The sequence below is a fragment of the Sparus aurata genome, chromosome 6 (genome assembly GCF_900880675.1).
Source record: "Sparus aurata chromosome 6, fSpaAur1.1, whole genome shotgun sequence".
NCBI lineage: Eukaryota > Metazoa > Chordata > Actinopteri > Spariformes > Sparidae > Sparus > Sparus aurata.
Window position 1 is genome coordinate 18,262,926 of NC_044192.1, and position 6,000 is coordinate 18,268,925.

The following is a 6,000-nucleotide window of genomic DNA, read 5'->3' on the forward strand; positions in this document are numbered from 1 at the left end:
GGGTTTTAACATTGTTGGAAACATTTGGTTATGTAAGTGCACAACTCAACACAATATACAACAAAGGTTTGTCTTTTTTAGACATTTTAATGCAGACATGTTACAGTACCCTTGTTCGGATTCTACTAAATTAGTTCAATACAGCCATCTACTTTTTGATGACCATATGAAAAACTGCACTTTAAGGCACCTTTCTATCGGTTTCAGCACTCAGCCGTAGTTGTTGGTGCTTGGGTTGGACCCGGGAGATTTGGACCTTGTTTCTACTGCTGTTTTGTTTATGAGCAGCCTCGCAGAAACAAACTGTGATTGACACCTGCTTAGGTGTTAATGAAAAGCCCAGACACAACAGCCTCTGGTGGAAGTGTGCTGCCACTCACTGAGGGGCTGTCCGTAGCTTAACGGACACCATATGGAAAACTTGTTTTCAATGTAAAAGCACACGAGCACTTTAAGGCAATACCACTTGACACTAATTTGTGCTCGTGAGTCTTTAAAGCTCGTGTTTGAGTGTTTGTTAGAGTCAATACTGGATCAATCAGGTCCAATCACGACATAACAGTTTTATAGAGTCTAATTGCTATGGTTTTTTGACAGAGGCCATATTGTTCAGCTCAGCTCAATTCAACACAAGCAGACATATTGTTTCCAAATGTAGCCTTGTTAAACCTTCGAGGACACAAACGCAAAGTAATGACAAAAACAGAATACAGAGAGGATCACACGTTGGTATGAATTTCATTTTAAACATTTGGAAGATGGCATGGGTTGTTTACAAATACAAAGGATATGATTGGAGCGGGTAAGATTGGGTGATTTGACATAATTTGGATTCTATTACTGTTTCAACAGGCAGCTTCTCAAACTATGTTCTATTGTCTTTGAATATCTTTAGATTTCATACTGTTGTTTAGACAAAATATGTTAATTGGAGACATCAAACTTGGCTTTTGATAGGCTATACTGTAGTTCCAAAGTTTTATCAATTTCATTGATCCCCAAACTAGTAATTTAGTTTCCTGATAATGAAAATGATCTGTAGTTGTAAACCCGAACACGACCAATATTTGCATTATTTTGCATATACTCCAGTGCATCTAATCATTGTCAAGTTTTTTGCCAAATTATGAGATACGGTTGATTTACATGTCTCTAAAATAAATTAATGGAAAACGTTGCAGGTGTTGTCAGGAGTACAAAAAACATTGTACACTAACAGAATTATTCAGGAATGCTTTGTGTCCAGATTCAGCTTTGATGAAGTTTCTAAATTATGTTTAATTGATTTGCTTTTGGTTTATTCTCAAACTTTCCCAAGGTTCAATAAATCCTGGGTTCCTCTGGGGTAATGGTGCCAGAAGTTACTTTGAAAGTACCCAGTGTGGTATCCAGACGAATATTTTAATTGCTTTCCAAAAGTGATGTGCTTCCATTCTTAGTAAGAAAGATTTTTTTTGTTCACAATATGCACAACAAATGTGTTCAAAGCAAAGCGAATAGCTTCCTAACAGTAATATTGCTGTAATTTTGCCTTTCCAAAAGTAGTTAAGTTCTTGTGGATGTTTATCAATAATCTCCTTTGAAAGTGAAACAGTTGATTTTGCACTGACATATACATATTTATAAAAGTCACACAGTTACTTCAATAGGACCTATAAGAATAAGTTACTCGTCTCTCTTAACTGTATTTGTCTGGTTTTGTCCAACCACACGTCAGTAATCCTCAAAAATCCATCTGGATCTTGACTCTTCGCTAGAAAGAGGACTGAAACTGAGTGGTGTCAACAAATCCAGTGCTTTTCACGTGTCATGGGTTTAGAGTGGGACTGACATTTGGGTCCATGACTGTGAATGATAATGTGACAGGTAGCCAAGCGCCTGTCACACTGGGATCAACTCAGCCAGGTCAGTGGAGCAATCATGACACTGGAGGCCTCTTTGGTCGACCGACCCCAAACCCACCCTTCCCCGCCCCCTCCTTTCTCCCCCATACCGACCCTGTCTCAGTGAGCGGATCAACCCCCAGTCTCCTCACACATGGCTCCTCACTCTGTCAGACAGCAGCCTGGAAATCCCTGTCATTCTTGAACATAGTTCAGTCTGTGGCGCATCACAAGTGGCTTTATCACCAAAGCTTCTTTAAGGTCTTTTGGGGCAATTTGCTGTCAAACCTTAAGTCTTGTCAAAGTCTCACGTCAAACTTCAAGTCACATTGGAACTCCTTAGGTCTCTGAATGTTGACCATTAAAGGTTTGGTGATTTAATTTGACTGAACTTTTATATCTAAAGAGGAGTCTACTTTGTGATTCTCACACATTACAGTGCAGGGTATGAGCCTGAATATGACTGAAGATTTTTCTGGTCTGAGTAAGCACAAATTCTCCGTCTCATTCCACTAAAGGATCAAGTGTCATTCAGATGCATGTAGACACTTCTGCCAGAAGGCTCCACTAAACCCCTCCAATCAAATACAGAAACAGTTTTCATCTAGGAAGTATGAAGACATCATGCCTAATGTGTATCCTCCAATCCAAATGGGATTTTTCTTCCCTATTGATTGATTACATTTTGCGACTTGCTTGAGGCGTTCAAACCGGCAGAGGAAAACCAACATGAGACCAAACTCGTTGATCTCTCATAGCACAGTATGCATATTTCCACATTTTCACATTTTTATTTTGTTTTCCTCTCAGAGCCATCATGACGAGGATGTTAATTAATCAGCGAGAGATTGTGGCTGGATTCAAAATTGGTTGTTTGTTATATGAATTTTGAGTGCATGTTTAAACAGAAGATACGTGAGAGTTTGTCCGTTCTTTAATGTACATTGTGTCCAACATTGGTTTACAATCACCTCCTCCACCAGGTGATTGTCATGCTCCACTGTAGGCTGTACTATTGTAAGGAATAAATTATTTATCATGCAATCATCTGTGCAGTTTATATGCAATTAGTTTTACTTCTCATGGTTCACCTCGTCCTCAAACTCCATCCCGGCCCCAGTCTCATAATCTGTGTCAACATGAACTGATTTCCACTGTGATCTCTCGCTCCCCCTCTCATCTTTTTTTCTCATATCATATTTCTGAAACGTGCGACACGACAACACGAGCCTTTTGGTCTTTTATGTGTTGACTAAGTGCAACACCAGCAGAGCTCCAGCTTCTCTTCTTCAGTTTTCAATATACTTAAGTTCATGTAACAACATTTCCTCCTGTTGTACTCTGTTCTGGGAAGTCTCTTGACTTGAGCTCAGAAGTATAACTTTCAACTTGTCTCAGTAGTGTATAGTTCTGTCTTCTACTTTTCAAGTTTTAATGAGGAGTGGAAAAAAAAGATTGTTTTGCTTTACTGTTTGGTGTCTCAAGCGTCTGGCAGAGAGTTATTGACAGAGGCAGCAGCTACTCCTGCTGTATTTCTTGTCTTTTCTTCACCTTTGTCAAGCTTTGAGAGGCTTGGTTTAGGTTACAGCCACTGCTCACGCAGAATGACCAGAATAAAAGTTACAGTTACCTTTGATTATTTGTCTTGTGTTATAATGTGTTTATAATAATATTAATATTAAAAACTGTTATTGATACAGCACCTTTAAAGCTTGATTTGCCAGACAAAGCAAGATACAAATCGCAGAAAGTCACAGTCAAACAGAGCATGACCAGATTAAGATCAAGTTAAAACAAGACAAAAAGATGCAAAAATGTCAATTTAAATAAATCAAAATAATAAAGGCAACATCACATGAAAGCAAACAAATAACAAATAAATAGAGTAAAAGCATCATCTGTAACATGACGATTAGCCTCCTTCACTCTTTCAAATGAAGGGATGAAGAGAAGGGTTCTCTGCAACATCTTTCTGCAGTTAATGACAGGCCGGCTGGGTGTAAGGTGATTATTGATTTTGAGAAAAGTGTTATGTGAAAACACTCGCAGCCACACAAAGACAAAAAGGTCGACAGACTGGCACATGCAGGTATGAAATTGATCCTATTAACCTGCAAGGAGGAAACTAAAAAATGCAGAGGAGTCAAGTGCTCGGGCTGCTCATAGGAGCCGTCCAATTAAAGAGCAGGAGACCTTTAGATTACAGGAGATTCTAATTAACAACATTTCAGTGCCTATTTTGAGTTCTCAAGTCACAGCGCAAGGTGTTGCTGCTCATCGCATAGTTCATTAACAACCAGAAAATGTGTGACAAGCAAGACATGGTACACCCCGTAGGATCAGAGAAAAGATTACAGATATTTCCACATTTCTGGAGATGAACTAGATATATGTTTTCTGGTTTCTTATTCATGAATCACTCTAAACTCAATTGGATGTTCATGACGCAACAATACTTGTCATCATTTGATATACATTAAGGAAAATATAGCATCAGGTGAAGTGAGCTGGATGCACTGACACCGACAGTGTTAAACATTACGGGGGCAAAAATGTCGTCATGACGTCAACGGTTTCTCCTTAATTGATCCATGGCTCTGACCAAGTTTGGCCGCAGAAAAGCAAAATAAAATCACCTAAGAAAACAAAGAATGTTGTGATCAGTCGACTGGTCCATTTCATAAATTCATACTTTTTTTTTCTGTAACTCTAAACGTGAAGCCTGATTCTGTGATTGCACGTTACCTTCCCAGATCTGCTGATCCCAAACTGTATTTCAGAGATCTGTTAGATTGCTTTAGCCTGGATAGTAATTGGTATGTGTCTGTGTGTGTGCGTACTCATATGTATGCTCACTTTGACTCTCACAAACAAAACCTAAGGCCAACATACTTATCAGTAGCACAGGCAGTATAATATCAAAACTTTTCCCCACTCTGAAATATATTATTACATTTTCTTCTCCCCAACCATCTGACGACCCCTAGAAAATAACTTTAGACACCCTTGGGGGTCCTGACCAATTTGCTAAATTGTGTCGCACACAGGTTATCTACAAGTCCACCTTCCTTCAGGGGAGGTTCAGCCCGTAACCCATAGGTTCGTTGGAAAATATCACCCCCAAATGCCTCATCATACTTACTCTAACCAATCTTCGTTCTGCTCACTGGCGTAAACGGTTATGCTAGTGCGGAAAAGTCGCCACAGTAAAGTCTATGTATGGGAAACACTGAGGCATTGTGTGAACTTGTTCGGCAAGTGCTTGAAAATAAGCTATACATAGTCAACAAGATATAAACATTAACAGTGTCTTTGTGAGGTTAGCATGTCAGCAGCTAGTAAAGTCTTTCAAACAAAAGAAAGATGTCTAAATTGACCATATTGCATGAAGCATTCACAGCAACATTTCATTCCACATATATAATGTATATGCACTTCAGGAGTTCAATTCATGGAAGAGAGAATGTTTGTTTTGAACTGAAGTCACACAGCATACAGCAGCTGAATTACCATCATGCAGATTTTGGTTGAATCCCAGCACTGGAATTTTGGGCAGCCTCGCTTTTCTCATGTGGTGTTTGTTTATAGAAGTCCTCTCACCATCTGTCCGTTCCCTCCTTTTGTTTTATCACTGCTCTAGGTGCAGACTCGAACAGTGAATACAGCTCAGGGAGAGGGGTTCTCCTGTCAGACAGCACATAGACGTCCCTGGCGGCGTCCTCAGTTCACTCCGTGTCTGTCCAGGATCAAGGGGATACAGACAACAGAGGGAGAGGCTCGGGGGGGAAACCTCATTTATAGAGCTGGACTGGGAGCAGACTGGTGGACAGCAGGCAGACAGAGAGGAGCGGCTTCATGGAGACTCCAACCAGAGGAGCCTGGAGGCTCCCACTCAGGAGTGCTGGGGTGTTGTTGGTGGAGAGGAGTAAACATTCACTGAGACGTAGGATGAAAGAATAAAGGATTAAATTCAAGTGGTTTAGAAAATGCAGATTATAAAAGCGTGTCTCACTGTGTGTTCATGTCCAAATGGGGAAATATTCAAGGATGGGTGTTAGATGTTATTCTATATTTTTGTTATTGTTAGCAAATCCAATAAAAAGACCAAAAACATAAA

The 6,000-nt window shown here is 39.8% G+C and overlaps 1 protein-coding gene across 1 annotated transcript in view; it reads left to right on the forward strand.

Annotated features, from left to right (window-relative positions):
* The window catches only part of tex264b (testis expressed 264, ER-phagy receptor b), a 40,364-nt gene extending 34,364 nt beyond the window's left edge, over positions 1-6,000 (forward strand). Inside the window, exon 4 of the mRNA XM_030418777.1 lies at positions 5,524-6,000. The gene's annotated coding sequence lies outside the window, so the exon portion shown is untranslated. The remainder of the gene's footprint in view (positions 1-5,523) is intronic.